The 18,105-nt window shown below is 39.6% G+C and overlaps 1 pseudogene across 1 annotated transcript; it reads right to left on the reverse strand.

The window, feature by feature from the left end:
• Positions 1 to 1,853: 1,853 nt before the first annotated feature.
• LOC311629258 (small ribosomal subunit protein eS1-like) lies at positions 1,854 to 2,560 on the reverse strand (annotated as a pseudogene). The gene has a single exon. The product of its transcript is annotated as a small ribosomal subunit protein eS1-like (transcript).
• Positions 2,561 to 18,105: the final 15,545 nt, after the last annotated feature.

The raw sequence follows: 18,105 nt of genomic DNA on the forward strand, positions 1-18,105 counted from the left end.
ACTCAAACCAAACACAAAGGATTGGCAGCACTTTTCTTCCCTCCCTCCCTCTCTCCTTCCCTCCCTCCCTCCCTTCCTTTCTTCTTTCAAAAAAGAAAAGCCTTCCTATGGAGAGAAACTGAAAACTCAACAGAGTTCCCAGCCAATGAGAGTGGTTTTGCAGCATAATGGGCAGAGATACTAATTTAGGGGCTATGCAGCTGTAAATTGACTCACAGGTAAAATAAAATGTAGTCTTTGGGAAGAGAGCTGAAGATTCATGTACAAGACAGACCCATTAGATAAGATTCATAATCTATGCCTAAGGACCCTTCTGAGCTCCCCTCTGGAAATAAAAAAGGCAGAATCTCTCACAGGAACCCCTACCTGCAATCTATTAACTAACTGCATTCCCTGAAGATGAATGGGAAATGGGAAGCTGCTTCTTGAAGGGAGATATGTAAGTAGGGAGCCTCCCTGGCTGTCACACAAATTGTCGTGGTGTCACTGGGAGGACTGGACCTCCAGGCCAATTTACTGTGAGGACCAGCTGTGACTATAGTGGGAGAGCTACTATGCAGGAGACACCCCTATGGAGCAGGACTTGCTTCAGTGGGGCTTTGGTGCTCACTGTGTCTGCCCCTTGAGTGTGTCACTTATGAAAGTGTAGAGTTGTAATCTGGTATGGTCTAACACTGACCACTGGGTCCACTGGCTCTTGGGTCTCCAGGGAGGTGCAATCACCAGATCTGCAGATTCCTCCTCTTTGTATCGGGTTTGGAAGTGCCCAGATGAAGCCTAGCTATGAAGCAAGGCAGGCTGGTGCTGGTGTGGGTCTTAGGCCTTTTATTGATAGGTTTGGGCTCCTGGACCCAGCTGCAGCTTGTTGGAGAGATTTTAGTCTGAGCAAGGACAGGCCATTCATATGCAAAAGCCTCTGCTCACAGTTTGGGTGGGGTTGTAAATTGGATGAGTGGGGATCTTAGGGAATCACAAGGGCAGAACAAATGGAAGTGGCTGCCAGTCAGCCCTGCAACCAGGGAGGTCCCAGCACAGGAACAATGATCCCTAAGAGCACCTCCATCTGGAAGAAAGTTGTCCCCTAGTTCCTGCCCCAATGCCAGACAATCCAGTTCCTTCTCATGTGTCCGTGTCCCCCAAAGCCTTACCCTAGTGCTGGAACTCAGAGCAAGCAGGACCTTGTTAGTTCACTTTATGGAGCCAGGCTTTTAAGAGGAACAGCTAGGTCTCCAGCAGCTTCTGTTTCACTGAGCCCCAATCCTAACTGGTTTTTCAGCCTGTAGTTAGGGGACTTCTTTCCCCAGCTTCTGTATGGGGCTGGACTGCCTTGCTCCTCATGGATGGCCTCTGTAGAGACGATTTCCCTTCAGATTAAAAAAGCAGCACATGTGGGTGCCGGATCAGCCTCTACACCTCCTACTAGTCTAGGTGTGCTTTTTTCTTTACTTCCCTAGTGTAGGACTTCCACTCAGCCAGCTTTCTGACAGTTCTTAATGATGGTTGTCTTATATCTCAGTTGTAATTTTGATGGAGTTGTGGGAGGCAACGAGTATGGGCTTTTACCTATGCTGCCATCTTGGTTCCATACTATATATTTGCTTTTTTTTTAAGGTGACTGTTCAGTATGATTTTTTTTAAAAAATCGTTCTTTTAATTGTTTTTCTAGGAGCACTTTATATAGTCTGTATATGACTTACTCATCAGATATATGTGTTGCAGATTTTTTTTCTCAATCTGTGGCATGTTTATTCACTTTCTCTTTTTTTTTTTTTTTTTTAAGAAATGAAATTTAAAAAAATGTCACCATTAAAAGTCTGAATTTTAAACAGATTCTGGGGCTTTATATCATCAGCTCATTCAACTTTGGCAGCTGTCTGATCCCCCCAGTAGCTTTTCCAGAACTGCCAACCTTCACCATGAAGTTTCATGAGTTTTCCCAGTTCATACTTGGGCTTCTTCAGCATTTTGACTTTTCCAACAAAGACATCACGGAGTGGATAAATAGGTTGACAAGTTTTTCTATGACTTTTCCAATGCTATCTGGAGTCAATTTATTGACCATGTCTTTCAAGTCATCTATCTTTATCTCTCTGGTCATGATTTGCATCATCTTCTTTTGGACTTGATGGACCTGTTGATGCTGACCGCAAGAGATCTTCTGAAACTGATTGTTGGTTGTTTTTTTTTTTTGGTTTTTTTTTTTTGTAAAACCAACATAGGATAAATGAAGCAAATAACCATTGGTAGTTTTGACATCAACATGAGCTTCATTCATGGACTGTCATTTTTTGACCCTGGAGCACATTTTGTCATAGGCAAGATCATGCCAAGGAACATCCTCAATAATTTTCTAAACTCAATTCCATTATTCTGCAGATCAGTTAAGCTCACTTCAAAAACATGATTCTTGAGACCATCAGATGCAATTTGGTTTCTTGAGTACTTGTGACCACTGTTTTTCCAATTGTTCTTATGCTGAACATAGCTGGTGCTATCACATCCCTCCAATCTTAGGAAATAGACCAACCACTTTCTTACTGGCTCCCATTTTATCACCTTGTGTGAGGTACTGGTTCTTGCTGATGCCATGGTACTGCCTATTTATTCACTCTCTTAATGGTATCTTTTGAGGACATTAAGTATTTAATTTATAAGTATTTCCTTTATGGTTAGTGTTCTAAAAAATACCTTTGTTTTTATTTTCCCAAGTTTGTGTAGATATTCTCCAGTGTTTTCTTAGAGAAAGTCTGGATTCCTAGGTTTTGTATTTTGAACCATAAACTATTGTGAGTATATTTTTGTGAGTGTAGTAAGAGAGAAGTTGAGGTTCATTTTCTTTCTCATGTTTATTTCTGAGCATTTAGTTGTTGCATCACTATTTGTTAAGACTCTCCTCATTGTTGGCTTGACTAGAATTCAATTGATGGATTTGTGAGTTTATTACTGCACTTTCTCTTCTGTTTATTTACTTATCTAATTGTCTTTTATTTATCTGATTGTCTATTCCAGTGTTTTTCCACATCTTTCATTATCACACCCCTGAAGAGCCTTTCTAGATATTTTTATTTCTAATTGTCCCTTTACCCCATGAACTTTTAATATCAAAGGTATATTATACACCTGTTCATGTACTATATGTACAAATGTGCTTTTTATATTAAAATAATTTTTAAAATTTCCTCCCAAAACCAATTTCCACCCCCTTGGGGTGATATTACTCCCATTGAAAATGCATGATTTACTCGTGTACTATACCACATTGCAGATTAGCAGCCCATCTTGAAATATGGTAGTATAAGTTCCTTCAAATTATATTGGTTGTCCTATATCTTTTGCTTTTACAATAAATTTTGGAATTAGCTTATCAATTTCTTCCTAAAAATGCGTGGTGAAATTTCACCTCTGGCCACGATAGAGTAATAGGGACTAGATTTACCTTTTCATCTAAAGCAGATAGAAAAGTTTACAATATGCATACACATTTTTTCAGACACTGGACAACAGACATAACAGGCCTTTTATTTCCCCCAAGAGAAGATAAATAAACTGAGCCATGTGATTACCTCAGCTTATTGCTTTGAGGCACTTTCTGACTTGTGGAAGAGGAAAAAGATTGTCAATAAGAACACAACAACTTTGCTGAGTTGAAGAGATAGAGATGAGAGTTTAAAGAATCCGAGGTGGCTAGAAGTTCCAGAAGGGAGGCAGTTAAATAGAAAAAGAACTTCAGAAAACTGCGTAGAGTTCCCCTTGGGTTTTTGATGAATACTAATACCTGCACACATAGAGCAAAACTCTCTGAGTTCAGGCAGAGTACTAGAATCATGAGCTAACTGCTCATTATTCACACAGGGCTTGGAATTGTTTGAATTCCCACCAGCCAAATTGGAGATTCCTCATTGGTTAATCAGATCATTCAATAGACATCCCAGAAGGTCACATTCTTTTTGTAGTGGGGGCTAAATTATCCCTACCATAATAGCTACTCTAGAACCACTCTACAAATTCTTTAAAACAATCAAACTAAAGTAACTTAATAGTCTATCATAACTAATCCAACTATCTTTAAAGAAAAGCATCAATCAAAATCACAATGATATCACCTCATACCTGTCAGAATGGCTATTCAACAAGTGCTAGTGAGGACATGGAAAAAAGGAAACACTAGTGCACTGTTGGTAGGAATGCAGATCAGTGCAGTCACTGTGAAAAACAATATAAAGTTAACTCAAAAAATAAAAATGGAACTGCCTTATGACCCAGTGATTCCACTTCTGGGAATATTAGTATATATGAAGAAACCCAAAACACTAATTCTAAAGAATATTTGCACCCCTATGTTGCACCCATTATTTACAAGATTTGGCAGCAGCCCAAGTACCCATCAGCAAATGAGTGGATAAAAAAGCCATGGTACATATATACAATGGAATTTACTTAGCCATAAAAAAGAAGGAAATCTAACCTTTTATGGGAGCATGGATGGACCTAAAGAGTATTACGCTAAGTAAAATAAGACAGTCAAAGAAAGACAGATACCATATGATTTCATTTATATGTGGAATCTAAATAAACAAGCAAAATAGAAACAGATGCATAGATACAGAAAACAGATTGACAACTGTCAGAGGAGAGGGGGTTTGGAACTGTGTGAAAAAGGTAAAGGGATTCAGCAAAAAAACAACTCATAGACATTAATAAAAGTATGATGATTCTGGTCTAGCCAATTTGGCTCAGTGGATAGAGTGTCCACTTACAGACAGAAGGGACCCGGGTTTGATTCCAGCTAAGTACATGGATCTAGGTTGCAGGCTCCTCCCTGGCCCCAGGTCCTAGTCAGGGCTCATGCAGAAAACAACCAATCGATGTGTTTCTCTCACATCAGTGTTTCTCTCCGATTTTACCTCTTTCTGAAAATCAATGAGAAAAAAAAACATATATCCTTGGGTGAGGATTAAAAAAAAAAAAAGTATGATGATTCTGAGAGGAAAAAGGCATGGAAACTAGAGACTGAAGGAGGGATAAATAGAGATGGAAAGAGACTTGAATTTGGATAGTGGACACACAGTACATTATATAAATAACGTATTATAGAGTTGTACACTTGAAACCTATATGATTTTATTAACCAATTAGGGGCCCAGTGAACGAATTCATGCACCTTGAAAGGAACTGTGGGCTGAGAGGCTGGGGTGGACACAGGGGCGGGTCTTGGCCCACCCTGCCCCTACTGCTGCAGCCTTCTGTCACCTGTCTGCTAGCATCGCCTACTCCCATATGCTGATGGCACTGTTCCCACTTGCACACGCTGAAGGCATGAAGTGATTGGGACAAGCACCAACAGGGGGTGCAAGCGCCAGGCGGGACCATGGTGTGTGGGAGCAAAGAATTTTCAGTAACCACCAGAGGCTTGCCCTGATGATAGCAACTGGCGCCCTGCCTTAGTCTGGTGCCCCCACTCACCTGTTCCCCCATCCCGCCATAGCTGATGTCTGCCATGTTCCACGCATGTGCTCTGGTGGTTAGCGCACATCATAATGACCAGCTGTTCAGTTGTTCCACCGTTTGGTCTATTTGCATATTAGCCTTTTATTATATAGGATGCTACCTCAATAAATTCAATAAAAAGTAAAAAATAAATAAATTTATCACCACATTTTGCCTAAAAAAGGCAATAAAATCCAATGCTAAACACAATAACCAGCAAACAAAAACTCTTAGACATGCCAAAATCAAGAGATAGTGTCCTCTACACTCTTTATTGTATGTATGTTATAACTCAATAAAATAATAAAAGGAAGAAAGACAATTGTTTTGGTTAAGAATATTGTTAGGGGAAGCATAGGATAATGCATTGTGTATCAGACTTTCAGGATTATCTGGAAGGCTTGTATTATTTATTAAAGCACAGATTGCTGGACCAACTCCTAGAATTCCTGATTGCTTGGTCATTTTTTTGAACGTGAGAATGTGAATTTCTAGTAAGGTCCCAGGTGCTGCTGCTCCAGGGTCCACACTGGAGGATCACTGGAATAGTGGTTAGTTTTAGATTCTAGAGTTATTTAAACATACTCAGCAGAAACCAGTTTGGCTCAGTAGATAGAGCATCGGTCTGGGTTCGATTCCAGTCAAGGGCATGTATATTGGTTGCGGGCACATCCCTGGTGGGGGGTGTGCAGGAGGTGGCTGGTCGATGTTTCTCTCTCATCGATGTTTCTAGCTCTCTATCTCTCTCCTTTCCTCTCTGTAAAAAATCAATAAAATATATTAAAAATAAATCTACTCAGTCATATATGAACCTTGAGATCTTGGTTGCATTTCTTGACCTTTCTAAGCTTTGTTTTTCCTTTTTGTTAAATAGGGACAATATTGGTACCTACATCATACGATTGATGTGAGATTAAATGATGTAATATAGCTAGATTGGCACATACTAAGTGTGAAATAAAAGTTAGCTACTTTATCATTACTCATATTTCCCTGTTTTATATATATATTGTTTGCTATTATTATTATTATTACTAAGAACAAACTAGTATTCTCTATATTTATTTTGTGGCCCTACATTAGCAAGCCTTGTAGTTAAATGTGAAAGTCTTTCTAATCCAAGTCCTTTTTTCTTTTGTTTATACAACTGTCTTCCAAAATATTCCTTTGGGGCTAAAATTTTTCATGCTGGGTTTAAGCCAAAAGATTAGGGGTTTTTGGTGTGTTTTTTTTTCAAGGCAAATTAATAGAATCTGTTATGCCTTACTGAGTTATAGGAGGGGGCAGGGGAAAAGAGGGAGTGAGAGAACATGGAGGAAGAGAGACACATCTACTAGTTGCCTCCAGCATGTGCCTGACTGAGGACTGGGAGCAAACATGAAACCCAGATACATGCCCTTGACTGGATCAAACCAAGGACCCTGCAGTGTACCAGCCGACACTCCAACCATTGAGCAACACTGGCCAAGGACAGCTCAGTAGCATTTCATTCACTTAACCCCTAAAGGAGATTTTGATTTAGTTTTAAAAGATAAATTTTAACTCTGACACATGGGTCTCCATGTGGTATAGTAGGTACATAACTGTTCAAAATACCCACTCCCTATGGCATTTGATGTCAGACCTGGCCAGGTGATTTGCTTTGGTCAATGAAACAGGCAAAAATGACATGTGCCATATCTAAAAACAACAACAACAAAAAACTTTTAAGAGCCTTTTTTCTTTTTCTTTTGTTTTTGTTTTGTACCACAGACTATATAATGTCCCAATGAGTAATTGTTCCTTCAGTTGGGGTCCCATAAGACAGACAATAAAGTTCAGAGCCGCATGTGGCCAGGGACAGATGAATAGTTTAAGGAAGAAAGAAACCTTTCTTTTGGGGGGACTAAGTCATTGAGATTTTAAGGTTGCTCTTCAATGCAGCATAACTTAAGCTAAGCCAATACAGACAGGTATATATACATTATACATGCACACAGTGATACTCTCTACAATATGGGGCTTTTGTTAGCCATTGCTTGGGTTCTTGTCTTCTCAAAGTAATTTCAACTGGGAGAGTGAAAAGGCAGGGAAAGGTAAGAAAGAGGATGCTGTCAGTAGGTGGAAAAGATCAGATCTCTGAGTATACTTCCAGATTACTTCTTGCCATTTTTGAGAGCCCATGGTTCTTTCAAATTTCACTTAGTAAACCCTGTGAGAAATTGAATGATTGTACCTATCTGTGTACCACTAATAGCCCTAACCCAATACGGAAAATGGTATATATTTAATTAATTATGCCTGGACAAATAGATGACTGATAATGGTACTGGCCATAGAAAAAAAGAGGCATTGTTTTCCCTGAATTGTGATATAGTCATGAAATTAATACCATGCATATTTTCTTAGAGAAAATATTCTAGGAGACTCTTCAGTTAGGGGGTACAAAAAGGAATGGGAAAGGTGGGGAAGGATGATGAAAACTGGATGGTGCCAGCCAAGAAATTTGGATTGTGCGTTTTGGGGGAAAATAAAAAGATGACAACAAAACATAATGGCTAACATTATTGTTTAACAAAGTATCAAAATTATCTGGGAACATTTCTAATAATAATGCATGTCACCCAGCTTTAAAGAGGCTAAAGATGATCTGTAGCTCATAAAAAGAACAGGTCTGAAAGAACAGGTCTGAAAGGATTAGGCCACATGCTTGGGTTATAATTTCAAACAATTTTATAAGTCTGTAGAATCCATTAAGTGGATTTTCTTAAAGTCAAAATAGTTAACAATATTTTATAGGTGAGAATTTGAGTATTTATGTTAAATATCTTTTTTGGCTTTTATCTTTTTAAATCATATTTTTAATAACCATGGTTTGGGCTCATCAAGCAACTTGCACTATTTTTTCAAAGTTTGAGGTTCAATAAAATCTAACCTGCTTTTTGTTAAGCACCTTTTCCTTCTGATTTTAAAAACCGTCTGTATTTTAAGGGAAATTTAACCTATGTTTTTTTATTCATTTAGATTTAAATAATCAAAATGGTGTTTTTTACAAGTTAACTGATGTCAAAGAAGCTTTTTGAGCATTTTAAAGAAACTTTTATTCTAAAAACAAGAAGCAATGATTTGCCAAGTGTAAATGCATTTCAACACCAAGAGACTTGTATTCATTTGTAACTGCAAACCTCTGGTTTCTATTGATATATCTGGCAGGGATAGATCATTCCTGTTCTATAACGTCTTGGGGCCTAGACTCCCCAAAGTGAGCTGGCATTGTGATGAAATAAATGTACTAAGCCTGTAAAAATAAGAAGAATGGTGATGATAGTTAAAACATTTCAAGAAATCATTGACGCTACCAGAGACTGTGTAGCCAAATAGAAAATGTCTTCCTGTATTGGCTACACATTTACGGAGTTTCTGTCATGGATATGGCACTGGGGTGGGGGTAAAGATGCTAAGGTAAACATTTTGGGAGCTCCTTACCCTCAAGTTAAGGTGAGTAACCGCAGAAATTTGCTTTCACTATTTATTAAAATAGAGCTCTAAAAAGTCCAATTGAATGGCATTTTGGTAGAAGGAGAACTGAACTTTGGGTTTTGGAATTTTCAGAGGTGAGGGTAATGTCCTTGGGGAATTAGGTTAAGAATGAGAGGGGATAGTGTTTATCAGGCAGATGGTATTGCATTTTCTCTCCTTTGTTTTTCCCTAGGTAAACAAGTCACTCAAATGTCAGACCAAATCACAATCATCTGTAAGCTGTTCTGTATTAAAGCTTAGCAGCCACTTATTTTAATTCTTCAGATATTAAACGTGGATTTGACTTAGATGTCAGATGAATAGATTTCTCACTTCTTTCCTCCCTGGTTCTCAGTAGCTTCTTTTTCAGGCCTGTAAATAGGAATAGCTTCCACAATATGAATCTTTCAGGGGATAACCAAGATAGCACTCCACTCTTTGTCTCATTCTCCGGAAATTTGCTCTGGACAGATAATTATCTATTTTACTGTCCCCCTCCTCTTAGAGAGATGGGGAGGAATGAAGGTTAGGGGAAGGAGATAGAAGGTTTGCTCCAGAATTTGACCTAATCCAATGCAAAGACAAAACTCCAAAAAAAAAAAAAAAGACAAAACTCAAGTTTCATGGCTTCTACCTTGTCTGTTTCTTTTTAATTTTAAAATTACAGTTGACATTCAATATTATTTTTCTGACATCTTGACTGGAACTCATCTACCAATGTCTATGGACATCAGTGTGTACCTAGAGTAAGGTGGTTCTTAGGTAGCTGCTGCTTAGCAAGACATTGTAATGATCCTCATTTCTTAGACACACTACAACTTTACATATTGTCAAAGAAAAAAGGATAATTTATTGTCTTATATAAGTAGGATTACCAAATTGTGCCGGCTGTGCAGTACACCTGTGCAATTCTATGGAGGCTCTGTGAAATGTCCAGGGAAAGATTCCAGACATGCCTGGTTTCAGGTGATCATACGATGGTATAAGTGATCTCTCAATTTCTCTCTCCCTCTCCTTCTCCCTCTCCCTCTCCCCTTTCCTCTCCCTCTCCCTCTTCCTCTCCCTCTCTCCTTCCCTCTCCCTCTCTCCTTCCCTCTCCCTCTCCCTCTCCCTCTCCCCTTCCCTCTCCCTCTCCCTCTCCCTCTCCTTCTCCCTCTCCCTCTCCCTCTGCCTCTCCCTCTCCCTCTCCCTCTCCCTCTCCCTCTCCCTCTCCCTCTCCCTCTCTCCTTCCCTCTCCCTCTCTCCTTCCCTCCCCCCCCGCCCACACACACACCTCCCAATATTTTTTCCCTTTACCCTTAGAGTCACATACATTTGTATCTAAAAAGGGCTCAGTGATGGTTTTATTAGCAAATGAGCATAAGAACCCCTGCCACTTGTTAGATGAGCATCCCTGAGCACATCATGCCAAACGAAAAGAATGTACAACTAGTAGCAGAGCATGGTGATCATTATGAAAAATTGAACTTTTGTCCTTTGTCCTTTCCAACCGAGGGCACCATGATGGTTGATGCAGTTTCATTAAAAATCCCAGCCAAGCCAAAACCGGTTTGGCTCAGTGGATAGAGTGTCGGCCTGCGGACTGAAGGGTCCCGGGTTCGATTCCGGTCAAGGGCATGTACCTTGGTTGCGAGCACATCCCCAGTGGGGGGTGCGCAGGAGGCAGCTGATCAATGATTCTCTCTCATTGATGTTTCTAACTCTCTGTCCCTCTCCCTTCCTCTCTGTAAAAAAATCAATAAAATGTATTTTTTTTTTAAATCCCAGCCAAATTCTCACTGGCCTGGCTAGGTCATGAGCTTATTCCTGATCCAAATATAAAAGCTGGAAGGCTGGAGTGTTCTGATGGGCAAGGCCCAAGTTTTAGTTAATCCCTCCCTAAACTTGAGGGGTGGACTCAACCCCACCCTAACCATATTGAGAGTGGAAAGGGATAGTTCCCATAGAGAATCAGTGAGAGAAGGCAAAATGACAAATGTCTATAACTGCCACCTGATATTTTACATTTGTTACTGAGCCAAGTTGTCCCAAAAACCTATTTACATATATCCTTATTCAATTTTACCTGCTTGGTTTTCTCCTAGCATTCAAGGATGTTGAGATAAATTTGAATTGTTATTCTGTCAGCTTGCAAATAACTTGCATTAAGTGATTGGAGAAGTTGATCATCTATAACTAGGTTATAGTATAAATACTGAGTAATAACTGACCAAAAATTGTTGTGGTACTCAACTGGCTTCATGTTGACATAATTTCATTCAACAATTATCTATCAAATACTAACTAGGTGCCAAATATAAACTTATATTTATTAATACTCTTGGTTATTATTATTTAATCAGCTTCAAATCCAGTTACATTTACTTTTATCCAGCCCATGTTCCTTTTATCTTCTATCCAAGGATATCTCCTGATTCAATTTATATAGACATTTTGAATGTGAAATTATGTACCAGGAATTGTGCTAGCATTGGGGCTACAAAGAAGCCTAGAGTGTCATAGAGAAGAGGAATGTGCAACAAAAAAGATTAAAATAAAGTGTGATAACAGGGACAATAATCATCTTATTATTTAGCATATCTACTACTAAAAAAATTGGCCTGTAAACTAACAATGTGTTTTACCCTATGAATACAGGATAGTCCTAGTCAGTTTGGCTCAATGGATAAAGCGTTGGTTTGCGAACTAAAGGGTCCCAGGTTTGATTCCAGCCAAGGACACATAACCAGGTGCGGGCTCAATCCGCAGTGTGGGTTGTGCAGGAGGCAGCGAATCAATCATTTTCTTTTATCATTGATGTTTCTATCTCTCTCTCCCCCTCCCTTCCTCTTTGAAATCAATAAAAGTATATTTTAAAGCAGGATAAATAATGACTGAGGCATCAGTTTTTCTAGTTAATCCAAGTTGAGTTTTAGTGATCCTTGTGTCATTTTTCAAATGCTGATACGTCATCTGTTTAGCAAACAACGTCAAAATTTTGCCAGAATTCAACCTCAGATTGTATGTAATTTCTGAAAATTATCTCCTCTATCCTTCTTTTAAAATACCCTTTAGGGCTCTCTCTTATTTTTTATGTTCCCCCAAAATTACTGGCTTGAAGATCATACCAGCAAATTCTTTCACTACCTTGGAAAATAAAGTATCTTGGAGTAGTTATATTTGCTTATCAAAATGGAGAGAGCTATATTCTTTTACTGCTTCTGTTACTTCTAAAGACCACTGGTCATCCAATTAGCATCCTAAGAATCATCTGCAGAGCTTTTTAAAGCATACTTTTCTGGGCTCTTCCCCCAAGTTTCTGATTCAGTAGAATGAGTTGGGGCTCAAGAATTTGCATTTTTACCAAGTTCCCAGGTAATGCTGATGCTGCTAGTCCAGTGATCACATTTTGAGAACCACTACTCTATAATAACCACTAGCCCCACCCCTGCAATAAGGCAACAAAGATAAAACAAATTACCAGCTTGTAGAAAAGCTCCTGTTCAGGGAATCTAAAGAGTAAATGAACAGATTCCCTTTGGGAAGTGCTGTGTTGGGGTTTGCTGGGGTCATATTAGGGACTTAAGCAATAACTATATGTATTATTCATAGTCTTTTGTACAGAAGGGCCAGCTCCCCCAAAAGAAGGGGCAAAGGTTATTCAGTTACCCAAGAAAAGCGATGCTGGGTAGACAAAGTCATCCTCAGTTGTGGGAATTGGAAAATATTCTACAAAAGAGAGGACACACTATGAATTGTTCTTATAAGTCTTTCATAAATTTTTATTGCATTGATTTTTATTATCGTAATTTTTGTTTTACCTGTCTTTTCCTTTTACATTGAAATCATTAATAATCTTACAAATCTATATTATAAAAGGCCAGTGGCAGAATGCAGGAATGACCAAATGACCGGTCACCAGGAGGTGCATGGAGCACCTCTCCGTCCCTCCCCGGCCTGACAGTCACTTTGGGGCAGTGGGGTGGGCTTGTGGCTCGCAGGGCTTAGAGGGGCTTGCAGCTCACACAGTGAGGTGGTGTTTATATGGCGCAGAGGCTTGCAGCTGTCAGTTACTCACAGTGGGTCTGGGGTCCCACTGGCACGGCAGGTCTGGGTTTCACATGATTTTGTGCATTGGGCCTTTAGTAATTATAATAAAATGACACCTGTATGACCAGGGTCAGGTTACATTTGTAATCTGGGAAGCAAAGACATAAGAAGAGAAAGGGGAGTCATAGAAAATTGGTCTGCTCTATCCAGTGTTGTTCTAGAAATCCAAAGTTCAGAGGAAAACTGACTCAGGAACCAAGAATAGTTAGGCAATGTCAGAAATTAAGTTCTAGGTGGTACCAAAGAATTTTTCCAGAAAACTATTTTTTATTCTCCAGGCGATTGGCGTAGAGCTCATAATCTCAGGCATTATCATCTTTATTGGGTGTAAACAAGCCCATAACAATGTTGGTTGCCTTGTTAGCTTCTCACCATAGCCTCACCTTCTCACAGGAGTACCCTTCAGGCAGCCTTCCCCCTTCCCTGCTCCTCCCCCCCCCCCCTCAAGAGTAGCAGGAGAAGAGGATATAGAAGAGAGGATTTCCACAATTTTGTCTTGTACATATTGCCCTTACTTCTAAAGGCATGAAATTCAAAATATTGAAACCTTCAGCTTCTGCAGCACACTTGATCTCTTTCTCTCCTCTGCATACATGCACATGCATGCTCACACACGAGAATATATAATAAAAACTGCATTTACTTTTAGATCTAGAGAAGCATTGAGTCTTACCATTCAACAAGTATTTATTGAGTATTTACTATATGCCAGGTCCTGTCTAGGTGCTTGGGATCCACTGATGAACAAAATAGACAAAAAACAAACAAACAAAAAAAACCTATCTGCTCTTCAAAGCTCACATTCTAGTGGAGATGTTATATTCCATGTGAATGAAAGTATCAGATTCTTCTCTCAAATGATAGTTAACTGGGAGAGGCATAGTTAAAATGGGAGGACCACAAGCAACATGGTGTGGTCAAGTGACTTCTGTGAGTGGGAGAGGGGTTAGAAAAGGGATGAGTGAGAGGCATAGATTGAACTGCTTTATAATTATGTTTGGGTAAGACATTTATCCTTTTAATAAAAATGGATAATTCTATTTAAAAATCTAGGAAGCATACAAGTAGGCAAATTTGATAAATTAGGTGGGGTTTTTTTCCCTTCCAGCAAATCTATTTTTGCTTTTCCTGTTTTAACATTATCTATCCATCAGTCAGTCAGCATTCCATCCTTATAGTTTTACAGTATGGCACTTCCCAGATAAGAACCCCATTCTTTTCCTTTTTTTTTTTTTTTTTTTTTTTTTTTTTTTACATAGTTTCAAGAGCCATCTGGCAGTCAGGCTGTTGAATTGAATTCAAGGATGCTTTCAGATTAGTGCCATGAAACAGGCAATTCACCATATCTCCATAAGGCACATTACTGTCCCCCAGTGAATGATACCTGACAGAAACAGTAAAGAACAACTTATCTAGCATCTAACAAGCATTGCTTTTCCCAGGATGGGCAGAGAAAGGGATGCTGAAGGGAGGCATTGCAGTAAGTCTTATCATCATTGAGTAATCACAATGAGTGCATTGTAAGTCAGTTGGCCCACGCCAACCATTGTAGCTGGAAAACTTATGCTGTGGCACCTGTCCTTGAAGAACTTAGACAGGTGAAATTCCATTTCAAAATAAATATAATAATAAAAAAGAAGTTCAATTCTCTAGAAAGTCCAAAAAGAGATTACTCTGTAGGTTTATTCCTGGGGAAAGGGAAGTGGTTCCTGCAACCATGTGTGAGACTAGATTAGATTTCTGTCACCTGACATTGTTGCTGAGTCTTATGGGAACACAGAGCTAGAGCTGCTACCAAACATTCATCATGGGTCTCCTGCTCAGTTATGAGTGTAATCTCTCAGAAATGCTTACAAAAGTGTTAGAGCAGAAAGACCTTGCATAGGACAACACTGTTGCTCAACAGCCCTGTTGGCTGCTGTTTTCTACTGGAAATAGATAGAAACGTCTTTGTAAATAAATAATGGTATCCTGAGGCAGAGGAAGACTTTTCTAATTTTTAACAGTGTCCTTTGGGACTTGTTTAGAGATTCATGGAGTCATAAGGTGGGTATCACTGGAAATCAGTTCCAGATTTCCACAGGATTGTGTATTGTGAAAATTGCCACATCAAATGAACAATGAGTTGGTTCACAGCTACTTTGGGGTGGATGGGTGGGAAATGTCATCACTATGGTTGTTTCCCAATTTACAAACCAGTAGGATTTTTTTTCTTGGAAAATTGGACACATATGTAACTGTAACTAGTATGATATTTAGTTTTTCATTTTTTTAAGAAGTATGAGTAAATAAATGTCTACTATATACAGTGCTTTGTGTACCTAGCATTAGTAGAGAATGGGTTTGAGCAATGCTGATAGCATTTTATAAAATAATTATTAAAAGTCTCTTTGGGGTGAACATTTAAAACAAATATTTTCCTGAAGTTGTAGACTCAACCTAAAATTAAACCCACAATTAGTCTATTGTGGCTAGAGGTGATCAAAGATCAAGTGGATTTGCTTCACTGGGGGTCCTCAGTTACCACCAAAACACCTTTCATCTCTGGATTGAGGCCTGTTCCTGTAATGTAACACATTTAGTTCTTTTACACTTTCTCCCCTTCAACCTCAATAGATTCCTGTGGCTTTTGTGTTATATTTTCATAGTTATGATCAAATAATTATTCCCATCCCTCTTGTTCAGGCTTCTTTGCATCATCTCTTTTGTTGTGGATTTAGACTTGCATGAGCTCCGCTCCTTCTTGACTCCTCCCTGCTAATTCCGCCCAGGAATTATTCTATGGGTGAATAGAAAGTATTGACTGTTCAATGTGTGTTTTTTTTGTGTGTGTGTGTGTATTGTCAGCTGCTTTATGTCTGTCTTTCTCCAGATTTTGCCACTAAAAAGCATGGAAATGTTCTTTTAAATCACTAGGCTCCTGTCATGTCCCAATGGAATGGATGCCTATGATTGGGTGGATACTATGAGTAACATTGAAAGCTATGTCTAACTTATGTCAGCAGAAGGTGATGAATACAGAAATACCTCCTCAGAGGATACAGAAAAAGCCTCCTCAGAGTGGAACCATTTTCTCAGAAAAAAAAAAAATAGGCTTACCATTTTCTAGTGTTCAGGGACTTATAATCATGGTGAATGAGCATAAAGTTTAAGATTCAGAGCAAAGCTCCTTGAGAGCAGAACTGACCTCAGCTCCAACTCAGCCTCCACTGTTATTAAAAATAAAAATTGCTAGAGCAGCCTTCATTATGTCTACTTTGCTAGCTAGCTATTTTGAGTTTTGAAGGTTAATTTTTTTTTTCTAACCTCCCATGCGGCTTTAAGTTCTACCACACCAAACCCTCCCATCAAGGACCCTGAATCTGTCCATCCAAGTCGAAGCCGGATCTTCTGGCTGGGCCCCCCTGATTTGGGCTGACTTTTTGCCTCCTAACAACCTTAGTATGATGTCTTATCTTAAGCAACCACCTTACCCAGTCAGTGGATTGAATCTGACCACTTTGGGCATGGACTTGCTGCACCCCTCGGTGGGCTACCCAGGGCCCTGGCCCTGAGCTTCTTGTCCCACAGCTACCTGACAGAAACAGTGCCGGGAGATGACAACGTGCACCCAGGCGCACCTAGACGTGCTGGAAGCACTGTTTGCTAAGACCTGGTACCCAGGTATCTTAATGTGGGAGAAAGTGGCACTGAAAAGCAACTTGCCTGAGTCCAGGGTGCGCCAGACCAGGGCCACACTCAGCCTTATGGGTACCAATGCAATTACTAGCCATCTCAATCAGTTCCAAGCTTCTCTTTCTACCTAGGGATATGGATATGGATTTTCTTTTTTTTCGTTTAAAAATATATATTGTATATATATTTTATTGATTTTTTTTTTTTTTTTTTTTTTTTTTTTTTTACAGAGAGGAAGAGAGAGGGATAGAGAGTTAGAAACATCGATGAGAGAGAATCATTGATCAGCTGCCTCTTGCACACCCCCTACTGGGGATGTGCCCACAACCAAGGTACATGCCCTTGACCAGAATCGAACCTGGGACCTTTCAGTCCGCAGGCCGGCGCTCTATCCACTGAGCCAAACTGAGGCTATTTCAGTACCTTCTTCTCTGCAAGATGTCCATCAATAGTATCTATTTCTTTCTGAGCATATTTCAGTTTTCAGTCCTTTGAAATATGTAGCCATTAATTAGAGGAAGTTGAACACTATGACAAAGAAGGATTCTCCCGATAACTTCTTAAACATAAATACAATGTGTATGTATTATATGATCCAATTTTGTCACATGCACATACACACAACTCAGGGAACAAATTTATCTATCTGTCTGTCTATCTATCTATCTATCTATCTATCTATCTATCTATCTATCTATCTAAGCTCAAGCAACCATTAAGACTGAACAACCAGAATGACCGGTCACTATGATGCACACTGACCACTAGGGGGCAGACACTCAATACAGAAGCTGTCCCCTGGTGGTCAAGGCGCTCCCATAGGGGGAGCACTGCTCAGCTAGAAGCCAGGCTCATGGCTGGTGAGCCAGCTGTGGTGATAGGCACAGCGGGGCTGGGATGAGGGAGTGAGTGGCATAGCGTCAGCCCGAGCTTGGGCTCCTCCCTGGCTGCCTGCCATTTTGGCACTGCTACAACCCTTGGAGGATGTTGGACTGCCAGTTTCACCCCAATCCCCACAGGCCAGCATCTCCCCCATGGTCCCGGTTTGCGAGAAGAAACAGGCCAAGCTGAGGGACCCCAGTCATGGATGAATCCATGCACCAGGCCTCTAGTGAAATTATTTACACCAAACATTAGCTGATATCTCTAGATGCTGGGATTACAGAAGATTCTTATATTTGTCTTTATGGTTATCTTTATTTTGACAATGAATGAAAACAATAAGTATTACATAGGTATTACAAATTAAATTGCAAGCAATTTGACTTCATACATAGAGGGCCCCCAAGGAGAAAGGTCTTATATTAGAAGCAAAGAGAACAAAAAGTTTATGTTATAGTTATATGATTTCAAGAG

The sequence above is a fragment of the Pipistrellus hanaki genome, assembly GCF_964339955.1.
Source record: "Pipistrellus hanaki genome assembly, chromosome: 10".
Lineage (NCBI taxonomy): Eukaryota > Metazoa > Chordata > Mammalia > Chiroptera > Vespertilionidae > Pipistrellus > Pipistrellus hanaki.